A 13,244-nucleotide genomic window follows, 5' to 3' on the forward strand; every position below is an offset into this window, starting at 1 on the left:
AATTTTCCAGGTGAGGGGCGCCTGGGTGGCTCAGTGGGTTAAGGCCTCTGCCTTCAGCTCAGGTCATGATCCCGGCGTTCTGGGATCGAGCCCCATGTGGGGCTCTCTGCTCCACGGGGAGCCTGCTTTCTCCTCTCTCTCTGCCTGCCTCTCTGCCTACTTGTGATTTCTATCTGTCAAATAAATAAATAAAATCTTTAAAAAAAAAAAAAAGAATTCACCAGGTGAAGAGTGGTAGGGAGAGGGATGGGCAGTGACCCGCTCATGGAGAGCATATGAAAGCACATCTGAGGAGGACAAGTAGGTATCTCAGCTTCACTTTATTCCTGATTCTCTTTACCCAAATTGACTCCAAGCCCATAACTCTGAAAGGAAAACAAGATGTTTTTGTCAGTAGTTCTTTGGAAGGCAGCTTTTCCTCCTGCCCTGTTCCTCACCATCTACCTTGTTATTCCTACACCTCCTCCTGTGGCTGACCTTGTGACAGGAGATTTATTACACAACCCATGGGGCCACAGTTCTCTCCATTTCCCTCTAAGTCCTGGGGTCCTGTCCAAACCCAAGTGCATGTAACCTCGTTACCCATGCCTCTCAACTTTCCTCCATTTCTATGCTTACTTACCACCCCTTTCTGGCCAAGGCCCAGGGACTCTGGAGCCTAACTCCTTCCCTTGCTTGGATCAGTACCAGCTTTGTACCTAGCACATGAGGGGCAATTGTGGAGAGAGCTTGGAAGTGGGACAGCCTGGGTTGTAATTCTAGGCATAACTCCGGGTTTGCCTCCCTGAGTCCTCGGTTTCCTCTACAGATCTGGGTGCATAATGCTTGGTAATAGGTAGCATTGAGTGAGGGTTTACTAAATTCATTCTAGACACTGAGCAAGGAACTTTATGTGTTTTCCCTACAACACTCCTACAAAACAGATTTTTAAAAACCCTAAAGTGTCATCATGGGAAGACCCTCCTCAGGGGCAGGGGAGTAAGTCCACACTGAGATGGGCCCTTTAAGATTTGGAGGGTTTTTTTTGTTTTGTTTTTAAAGATTTTATTTATTTATTTGAGAGAGAGAGAGAGAGAAAGAGAGAGAGAGAGAGAGAATGCATGAGCAGAGGTGTGGTGGGGTAGGGGAGAAGCAGAGGCAGAGGGAAAAGCAGACACCAGGTGAGCAGGGAGACTGATACAGGGCTCACAGGGCTTGATCCCAGAATCCTTGGATCATGACCTGAGCCTGAGCCAAAGGCAGTCCCTTAATCTACTGACCCACTCAGGCACCCCAGGATTTGGAGTTTTGACCTTCAATTCTATGGCCAAGCAATCTTTGACAAAGCAAGAAAGAATATCCAATGGAAGAAAGACAGTCTCTTCCACAAATGGTCTCAACGAAGGTACATTGGACAGCCACATGCAGAAGAATGAAACTGGACCACTTCCTCATACCATAATACCACAATAAACTTAAAATGGATGAAAAACCTACATGTGAGCTAGGAATTTATCAAAACTGTGGAGGAGAACAAAGGGAGCAACCTTTTTGATCTCAGCCACAACAATGTCTTCCTAGACATGTCTTTAAAGGCAAGGGAAACAAAAAGATAAATGAACTCTTAGGACTTCATTGGGATAAAAAGTTTTTGCACAGCAAAGGAAACAAAACTAAAATGCAACAGATGGAATGGGAGAAATTATTCACAAAGTACATATCAGATAAAGGACTACTATCCAAAATCTATAAAGAACTTATTAAACGCAACATCCCCAAAACAAGAAATCCTGTCAAGAAATGAGCAGAAGACATGTGGAGATATTTCTCCAAGAAAGACATAAAAATGACAGAGACTCATGTAAGGATGCTCAACATCACTCTTCGTTAGGGATACACAAATCAAAACCACAGTGAGATACCACCTCACACCAGTCAGAATGGGATAATTAACAATTCAGGAAACAAAAGATGTTGGCAAGGATGCAGAGAAAGGGAATCCCTCTTATACTCTTGGTGGGAATGCAGTACAGCCACTGTGGAAAAAAGCCAGAGGTTCTCAAGAAGTTAAAAATAGAGCCACCCTTTACTAGGTATTTAGTCAAAGGATACATGCATGGTGATTTTTTTTTCAGTTATTTATTTATTTATTTATTTATTTATTTATTTATTTATTTATTTTTTCAGCATAACAGTATTCTTTGTTTTTGCACCACACCCAGTGCTCCATGCAATCCGTGCCCTCTCCAATACCCACCACCTGGTTCCCTCAACCTCCCACCCTCCGCCACGTCAAACCCCTCAGATTGTTTTTCAGAGTCCATAGTCTCTCATGGTTCACCTCTCCTTCCAATTTCCCCCAACTCCCTTCTCTCTAACTCCCCTTGTCCTCCATGCTATTTGTTATGCTCCACATGGTGCATGGTGATTTTAAGGACACATGTACTCCAATGTTTATAGCAACATGTCCACAATAGTGCAAATATGGAAAGAGCCCAGATCAGCAGATGAATGGATAAAGAAAAAGTATATATATATATATATATATATATATATATATATATATATATAATGGAATATTACTCATCCATCAAAAAGAAATGAAATCGTGCCATTTACACTGACGTGGATGGAACTATTATACTAAGCAAAATAAGTCAGTCAGAGAAAGACAAGTACTGTGTGATTTCTCTCATATGTGGTGAAGGTAAGGAAAAATAAGATAAAAACAGAGAGAGAGACAAACCATAAGAGACTCTTAAGTACAGAGCACAAATTAAGGTTGCTTGAGGTCAGGTGGTTGGGAAGTTGGGGTAATTAGGTGATGGGCATTAAGGAGGACCTTGATGTAATGAGCCCTGGATGTCATACACAAGAATGATTTACTGATTTTACCCTTGAAATTCATAATACATATATGTTAACTAAATTGAATTAAAAAAATTAAAAACAAACCAAAACAAAAACAAACAAACAAAAAAAAGAAATAAGTAAATAAAGAAAATAAATCACATGGGGAAGGAAAAAAAATGGAGTTTTGAATCCCAGCCACATGCCAGAGATTAAATGCAGAACACTGGAGCCCAGTGTGCCAACAGCCTTGCACATAGAAGGGGTGAGGGCAAGGATCTGATGGAGGCCTAGGACACAAAATGGAGATTATTTGCTTTTCTATGAGGGCTTCCTGAACAGTGGTAGGCAAGGGATACCCTCCCCTAGATGAGAACGTGGAGTGGCACCACTTTCCCCCTTGTCACCAACATGATTAGACTTCAGTGAGTAACACAGCACCCCTAGTGTTGGCGGGAGATGCTTACACCAAACCTTGCTACCCTGCTCCTGTCAGGGGCATCTTTACTAGGGCAGGTCTGACTGTGAGCCAGCACAGTGGATCTCTCCCTCAGAAGATGAACGCAGTCCCCCTGCATGTACCAAGTCTGCTGACCATAGAGTGCTCCAAAGAATCAGTACAGTTCTGGTGGAAATAGGACCAGGCTTTCGTTCTTTCTATTATTTTCAATTTTTCTTTTTGTCTTTTTTTCCCCTTTGGAATCAGGCTTATGGTGTTTGTTTTGCTGTTGTTGTTGTTTTTGTTTCCTTTAATCTTTTTTTTTGTTAATAAGGCTTCTTTTTTTTTCTTTTTCTTTGGACACAGGCTTATAGGTTTTATTTGTTTGGTTATTTGTTTTCAAAGAGTTCAGAATAATGATTATCAAGGAGCTAGTTGGGCTTGAAAAAACCATGAATGATACTACAGAATCCCTTTCTGAAGATATAAAATCCCTTTCTGGAGAAATAAAAGAACTAAAATCTAACCAAGTTGAAATTAAAGAAAAGCTACTAATGAGGTGCGATAAAAAATGGAGGCTCTTACTGCTAGGATTAATGAGGCAGAAGAGAGAATTAGTGATAAAGGAGAACAAATGATGGAGAAAAAAGATGCTGAGAAAAAGGGAGATAAGCAACTACTGGACCATGAGGGGAGAATTCGAGAGAGAAGTGATACCATGAGATGAAACGATATCAGAATAATTTGGATCCCAGGAGAAAAAGAAAGTGAGAGAGGGGCAGAAGGTATATTGGACCAAATTACAGCAAAGAATTTCCCCAATTTGGCGAAGGGAACAAGCATCAAAATCCAGGAAGCACAGAGATCCCTCCTCAAAATCAATAAAAGTAGGTCCATACCCTCTCATCTAATAGTAAAACTTACAAGTCTCAGTGACAGAGCTCAGGACAAGCAGTCTGTAACATACAACAGTAGAAATATTAAATTGGCAACAAAACTATCCACAGAGACCTGGCAGGCCAGAAAGGACTGGCATGATATATTCAGAGCACTAAACGAGAAAAATATGCTGCCAAGAATAGTATACCAAGCTAGGCTGTCACTGCAAACAGGAGACATAAAAAGCATCTGGGACAAACAAAGACTAAAAGAATTTGCAAACACCAAAAGAGACCTACAGGAAATTTTAAAAGGGGTCCTCTAAGCAGAGAGAGAGCCTAGAGGTAACAGACCAGAAAGGAACAAGACAATTTACAGTAACAGTCTCCTTACAGGAAGTACAATGGCACTAAATTCATATCTTTCAATAGCTACCCTGAATGTAAATATTTATTTCTTTTATTTTATTTTTAAGTTAACATATAATGGGGATTATTTGCTTCAGGGGTACAGGGCTGTGAATGCCCCAGTCAAAAGACACAGGGTATCAGAATGGATAAAAAAAAACAAGACTCATCGATATGCTGCTGTGAGAAACTCATTTTAGAACCAAAGACTCCTCCAGATTTAAAGTGAGGGAGTGGAAAACAATTTACCACGCTAATGAACATCAAAAGAAAGCTGGGGTGGCAATTCTTATGTCAGATAAATTAGATTTTAAGCCAAAGACTAAAATAATAGATGAGGAAGGAGGCTACATCATGGTCCAGCCAACAAGAAGATCTAACAATTTTAGATATCTATGCCCCTAACGTGGGAGCAGCCAATTATATAAACCAATGAATAACAATATCAAAGAAACACATCGGCAATAATACAGTAAGAGTAGGGGACTTTAACACCCCCCTCACTGAAAAGTTCGGATCAACAAGGAAATAAGGGTTTTAAATGACACACTGGACCAGATGGACATCCCAGATATATTCAGAACATTCCATCCCAAAGAAGCAGAATACACTTTTTTCTCTAATGCCCATGGAACGTTCTCCAGAATAGATCACATCTATCTATAGGTCACAAATCAGGCCTCAACCAGTAGCCAAAATATTATAATCATTCCCTGAATATTTTCAGACCTCAATGTTTTGAAACTAGAACTCAACCACAAAAGGAACGTTGGAAAGAACCCAAATACATGGAGGCTAAAGAACATCCTACTAAAGACTGAATGGAAATAAAAAGAAAAAAAGAAATGAAAACACTGCTGTTCAAAATCTTTGGGACACAGCAAAGGTGCTCCTGAGAAGAAAGTATAGAGCAATACAAACCTTTCTCAAGAAGCAAGAAAGGGGGGCACCTGGGTGGCTCAGTGGGTTAAGCCTCTGCCTTCGGCTCAGGTCATGATCTCAGCGCTCTGGGATCGAGCCCGGCATCGGGCTCTCTGCTCTGCGGGGAGCCTGCTTCCTCCTCTCTCTCTCTCTGCCTACCTCTCCTGCCTCTCTGCCTACCTGTGATCTCTATCTGTCAAATAAATAAATGTCTTAAAAATTTATAAAAAAAAAAAGAAGCAAGAAAGGTCTCAAGTACACAACCTAACCCTACACCTAAAGGAGCTGGAGAAAGAACAGCAAAGGAAGCCTAAACCCAGCAGGAGAAGAGAAATAATAAAGATCAGAGCAAAAAATCAATGAAATAAGAACCAAAAGAATAGTAGAACAAATCAGCAAAACTAGGAGCTTGTTCTTTGAAAGAATTAATAAGATAGATAAACCCCTGGCCAGACTTCTCAAAAAGAAAAAAGAAAGGACCCAAATTAATAAAATCGTGAATGAAAGAGGAGAGAGCACAACTAACACCAAGGAAATACAAACAATTATAAGAACATATTATGAGCGACAATACACCAGCAAATCTGACAATCTGGAAGAAATGGATGCATTCCTAGAGATGTATAAACTACCAAAACTGAACCAGGAAGAAAGTGAAAACCTGAACAGACCCATAACCAGTAAGGAGATTGTAGCAGTCATCAAAAATCTCCCAAACAAACAAGAGCCCAGGGCCAGACAGCTTCCCAGGAGAATTCTACCAAATATTTAAAGAAGAATTAATACCTAGTCTCCTGACACTGTTCCAAAAAATAGAAATGGAAGGAGAACTTCCAAACTCCTTTTATGAGGCCAGCATTCCCTTGATCCCCAAACCACAAAGACCCCTTCAAAAAGGAGAATTACAGACCAATGTCCTTGATGAACACAGATGAGAAAATTCTCACCAAAATAGGAGCCAATAGGATCCAACAGTACATTAAAAGGATTATTCACCATGACCAAGTGGGATTTATTCCTGTGTTGCAAGCTTAGTTCAACATCTGCAAATCACTCAATGTGATACATTACATTAATAAAAGAAAAAATGAGAACTGTATGATATTCTCAATAGATGCTGAAAAAGCATTTGACAAAGTACAGCATCCTTTCCTGATCAAAACTCTTCACAGTGTAGGGACAGAGGGTACATATCTCAATATCATCAAAGCCATCTATGAAAAACCCACAGTGAATATCATTCTCAATGGAGAAAAACTGAGAGCTTTTCTGCTAAGGTCAGGAACATGGCAGGGATGCCCATTATCACCACTGTTATTCAACATAGTACTAGAAGTCCTAGCCTCACCAATAAGGCAACAAAAAGATGTAAAAGACATCTGAATTGGCAAAAAAGAAAGTCAAACTCTTGCTCTTTGCAGATGATATGATACTTTATGTTGAAAACCCAACAGACTCCACTCTGAAACTGCTAGAATGTATACAGGAATTCAATACAGTGTCAGTGTCAAAATCAATGCACAGAAATCAGTTGTATTTCTATACACCAACAGCAAGACAGAATAAAGAGAAATTAAGGAATCAATTCCATTTACAATTGCACCCAAAACCATATGATACTTAGGAATAAATCTAACCAAAGAGACAAAGAATCCATACTCAGAAAACTATAAAGTACTCATGAAAGAAATTGAGGAAAACACAAAGAATGGGAAAACTTTCTGTGCTCATGGATTGGAAGAACAAATATTGTGAAAATGTCTATGCTATGTAAAGCATTCTATGCATTTAATGCAAACCCTATCAAAATATCATCAATTTTTTTCAAAGAAATGGGATAAATAACCCCAACATTTATGTGGAACCAGAAAAGACCCTCAATAGCCAGAGGAATGTTGAAAAACAAAGCCAAAGTTGGTGGCATCACAATTCCATGCTTCAAGCTCTATTACAAAGTTGTAAGCATCAAGACAGTAAGGTACTGGTACAAAAACAGATACATAGATCAATGGAGCAGAATAGGGAGCCCAGAAATGGACCCTCAACTCTATGGTCAACTCATCTTCAAAAAAGCAGGAAAGAATGTTCAATGGAAAAAAGACAGTCCCTTCAACAAATGGTCTTTGGAAAATTGGGCAGCCACATGCAGAAGAATGGAACCGGACCATTTCCTTACACCAAACACTAAAATAGACTCAAAATGGATGAGAGTCCTCAATGTGAGACAGGAATCCATCAAAATTCATGAGGAGAACACAGGCAGAAACCTCTTCGAGCTCAGCTGCAGCAAATTCCTCCTAGAAACAGCGCCAAAGGCAAGGGAAGCAAGTGCAAAAATGAACTATGGGGATTTCATCAAGACCAAAATCTTTTACACAGCAAAGGTAACAGTCAACAAAACCAAAAGACAACCGACAGAATGGGAGGAGATATTTGCAAATGACATATCAGATAAAGGGCTAGTATCCAAAATCTGTAAAGAACTTATCAGACTCAACACCCGAAGAAAAAAGAATGCAATCAAGAAATGGGCAGAAGACGTTTCTGCAAAGAAGGCATCCAAATAGCCAACAGACACATGAAAAAGTGTTCAACATCACTTGCAGTCACAAACACAATACAAACCAAAACCAAAACCACAGTGAGATATCACCTCACACCAGTCAGAATGGCTAAAATTTGCAACTCAGGAAACAATAGATGCCAGGAAGGTTGTGGAGAACCGGAACCCTCTTATACTGTTGGTGGGAATGCAAGCTGGTACAACTACTCTGAAAAAACAGTGTGGAGGTTCCTCAAAAAGTTGGCAATAGAGCTACCCTATGACCCAGCAATTGCATTACTAGGTATTTACTCTAAAGATACAAATGTAGTGATCCGAAGGGGCACATGCACCCAAATGTTTATAGCAGCAATGTCCACAACAGCCAAATGATGAAATGAACCTAGATGTCCATCAACAGATGAATGGATAAAGAAGAGTGGTGTGTGTGTGTGTGTGTGTGTGTGTGTGTGTGTGTGTGTATATATATATATATATATATATATATATATATATATATGATAGAAAACTTTGCAGGCATCAAAAATGGCATCCGAAATCTTGCCATTCACGACCTGGATGGAACCAAAGGGTATTATGCTAAGGGAAATATGTAAATCAAAGAAAGATAATTATCATATCATCTCTCTGATATGGGAAATTTTTTTTTAAGATTTTATTTATTTATTTGACAGACAGAGATCACAAGTAGGCAGAGAGGCAGGCAGAGAGACAGGAAGGGAAGCAGGCTCCCTGCTGAGCAGAGAGCCCGATGCGGGACTCGATCCCAGGACCCGGAGATTATGACCTGAGCCGAAGGCAGCAGCTTAACCCACTGAGCCACCCAGGCGCCCCTCTGATATGGGAAATTTGAGAGGAAGGGCAGGGGGTCTTGGAAGGAAGGGAGGGACAAAAAGAAACATGATGGGCCGGGGAGGGAGACAAACCATGAGAGACTCCTAATCTCAGGAAACAAACTGAGGGTTGCTGAGGGATGGGGGTAGGGATAAGGTGGCTGGGTTATGGACTTCGGGGAGGGTATGTGCTATGGTGAGTGCTCTGAATTGTGTAAGACTGATGATTCACAGACTTGTACCCCTGAAGCAAAAACTACATTATATGTTAATAAAATTCTTTTTAAAAGACCCAATGATATGCTGCTGGCAAGAGACTCACTTCAGACCGAAAGAAACCCTGAGACTGAAAGCAATGGAGAACCAGTTATCATACTATTGGACATTAAAAAAAAAAAAGAGCCAGGGTAGCCATACCTACAGCAGACAAACTAGATTTTAAAGCGAAGAGGTTTATAAGAGATGAACAAGGGCACTATATCATAATAAATGGGTTTATCCAACAAGAAGATCTAACCATTGTAAATATTTATACGCCCCTCTTGGGAGCAGCCAAATATATCAATCAATTAATAACAAGCTTAAAGAAACTCATCAATAATAGTGCAATAAGAGTAGGGTACTTTAATACCCTACTCACAGCAATGGACAGATCATCTAAGCAGAAAATCAACAAGGAAACAAGGGCTTTGAGTGACACACTGGACCAGATACACATAACAGTTCTATTCAGAGATTTTCATCCTGAAGCAGCAGAATACACATTCTTTTCAAGTGCACATGGGACACTCTCCAGAACAGATGGAATACTGAGTCGCAAAACAGGCCTCAACTAGTACAAAAAGAGTGAGATCATACCATGCATAATTTCAGACCACAACACGAGGAAACTTGAAGTCGACCACGAGAAAAAAAAAACTTTGGAAGGACCACAAATACACAGAGGTTAAGAACAGTCTACTTAAGAATGAATGGGTTCACCAGGAAATTAAGGAAGAAATAAAATATATACATGGAAGCAAATGAACATGAAAACACGACAGTCCAAAACTGACCACTAAAGGTGGTCAAAAGTGGGAAGTATATAGCAATCCAGGCCTTCCTCGAGAAGCAAGAAGAGTCTCAAATACACAACTTAACCTTAACCTAATGGAGTTCGTGGTTTGGGGCACAGCAAATAAAGCCTAGAACCAGCAGAACAAGGGAAATAATAAAGATTAGAGCAGAAATAAATGATATAGAAAATTTTTAAAACCACTGTAGAGTATATCAATGAAACTAGGAGCTGGTTCTCTGAAAGAATCAACAAAATTGATAATCCCTGACTCAGGTGTATCAAAAGAAAAGAGAAAGAACCCCCCCAAAAATAAAATGACAAATGAAAAGCGAGTTATCACAACCAACACCACAGAAATACAAACAAGTATAAGAGAAGATTATGAGCAACCATAGGCCAACAAATTGGGCAATCTGGAAAAAATGGACAAGTTCCTAGAAACATATAATCTACCAAAACTGAAACAGGAAGAAATAGAAGATTTGAATGGACTCATAGCTAGTGAAGAAATTGAATCAGCAATCAAAAATCATCTAACGAGCAAGAGCCCAGAGCCAGATAACTTCCCAAGGGAATTCTACCAACATTTAAGGAAGAGTTAATAGCTATCCTTTTGGAACTGTTCCAAAAATTAGATGTGGAAGGAAAACATCCAAACTCATTCTGTGAGGCAATGATTATTTTGATTCCAAAGCCAGACAAAGACCCCACTAAAAAAGGAGGATTACAAACCAATATCCTTGACAAACACAGGTACAAAAGTTCTCAACAAGTAACTAGGAAATTGAATTCAATGGTCCATTAAAGAATTATTCACACGATCAACTGGGATTTATTCCTGGACTGTAGGGGTGGTTCAGAATCTGCAAATCAATCAATGTGCTACACCCCATTTATAAAGGAAAGGATAAGACACATATGATCCTCTCAACAGGTGCAGAAAAAGCATTTGACAGCATCCTTTCATGATAAAAACCCTCAAGAAAGTAGGGATAGAAGGAACATACGTCAGCATCTTAAAAACCATAAGGGAAAGACACACAAGTAATACCATCCACAATGGGGAAACAGCTTTTCCTCTAAGGTCAAAACATGACAGGTCTAAGGTCTACTCTCACCACTGTTGTTCAACATAGTACTGGAAAATATGACAGCTCTAAGGTCTACTCTCACCACTGCTGTTCAACATAGTACTGGAAGTCTGAGCCTTGGTAATCAGACAACAGAAAGAAATAAAAGGCATCCAAATGGGCAAAGAAGAAGTCAAACTGACTCTTTGCAGATGACATTACACTCTATGTCAAAACCCAAAAAGATCCTTTACCTCTTTGGTTAGGTTTATTCCCAGGTATCTTATGTTTTTTGGTGCTATAGTAAATGGAATCGATTCTCTAATTTCCCTTTCTGTATTTTCATTGTTAGTGTATAAGAAAGCCACTGATTTCTGTACATTGACTTTGTATCCTGCCACGTTACTGAATTGCTGTATGAGTTCTAGTAGCTTGGGGGTGGAGTCTTTTGGGATTTCCATATAAAGAATCATGTCATCTGCAAAGAGAGAGAGTTTGACTTCTTCATTGCCAATTTGGATACCTTTTATTTCTCTTTGTTGTCTGATTGCTGTTGCTAGGACTTCTAATACTATGTTGAACAAGAGTGGTGAGAGTGGGCATCCTTGTCGTGTTCCTGATCTCAACGGGAAGGCTGCAAGCTTTTTCCCATTGAGGATGATATTTGCTGTGGGTCTTTCATAGATAGATTTTATGAAGTTCAGGAATGTTCCCTCTATCCCTATACTTTGAAGCGTTTTAATCAGGATCGGATGCTGGATTTTGTCAAATGCTTTTTCTGCATCAATTGAGAGGACCCTGTGGCTTTTCTCTCTTCTCATATTAATTTGTTCTATCACATTGATTGATTTGCGAATGTTGAACCATCCTGGTAGCCCAGGAATGAATCCCACCTGGTCATGGTGGATAATCTTTTTAATGTGCTGTTGGCTCCTGTTTGCTAGGATCTTGTTGAGAATCTTAGCATCCATATTCATCAGTGATATTGGTCTGAAAGTCTCCTTTTTGGTAGGGTCTTTGCCTGGTTTGGGGATCAAGGTAATGCTGGCTTCATAGAAAGAATCTGGAAATTTTCCTTCTGCTTCAATTTTTTGAAACAGCTTCTGGAGAATAGGTGTTATTTCTTCTTTGAAAGTTTGGAAGAATTCCCCAGGGAATCCATCAGGTCCTGGGCTCTTGTTTTTTGGGAGGTTTTTGATCACTGCTTCAATCTCGTTACTAGATATTGGTCTATTCAGGTTGTCAATTTCTTCCTGGTTCAATTTTGGGAGTTTATAGTTTTCCAGGAATGCATCCATTTCATCTAGGTTGCTTAGTTTATTGGCATATAACTGTTGATAATAACTTCTGATGATTGTTTCTACGTCCTTGGCGTTAGTTGTGATCTCTCTCTTTTTGTTCATAATTTTATTAATTTGGGCTTTCTCTCTTTTCTTTTGGATTAGTGTGGCCAATGGTTTATTGATCTTATTGATTCTTTCAAAAAACCAGCTTCTAGTTTCATTGATACGTTCTACTGTATCTCTCGTTTCTACCTCTTTGATCTCAGCTCTAATCTTGATTATTTCCCTTCTTATGTGTGGAGTTGGTTTGATTTGCTGTTGATTCTCCAGTTTTTTAAGGTGTAGAGACAGCTGGTGTGTTCTGGATTTTTCAATTTTTTTGAGGGAGGCTTGGATGGTTATGTATTTCCCCCTTAGGCCTGCCTTTGCTATATCCATTAGGTTTTGGACCTAAGTGTCTTCATTCTCATTGGTTTCCATGAATTGTTTCAGTTCTTCTTTGATCTCCTGGTTGATCCAAGCATTCTTAAGCAAGGTGGTCTTTAGCTTCCAGGTGTTTCAGTTCCTTCCAAACTTTGAAAAAATGTTCATCATCACTAGCGATCAGGGAGATTCAAATTAAACCACATTGAGATATCACCTTACACCACTTAGAATGGCCAATATTATCAAGACAGGAAACAACATGTGTTGGAGGGGATGTGGAGAAAAGGGAACCCTCTTACAATGTTGGTGGGAATGCAAGTTGGTGCAGCCAATTTGGAGAACAGTGTGGAGATTCCTCAAGAAATTAAAAATAGAGCTTCCCTATGACCCTGCCATTGCACTACTGGGTATTTACCCCAAAGATACAGATGGAGTGAAAAGAAGGGCCATCTGTACCCCAATGTTTATAGCAGCAATGGCCACGGTCTCCAAACTGTGGAAAGAACCAAGATGCCCTTCAACGGACGAATGGATAAG

This window comes from Lutra lutra, chromosome 4 (genome assembly GCF_902655055.1).
Source record: "Lutra lutra chromosome 4, mLutLut1.2, whole genome shotgun sequence".
Lineage (NCBI taxonomy): Eukaryota > Metazoa > Chordata > Mammalia > Carnivora > Mustelidae > Lutra > Lutra lutra.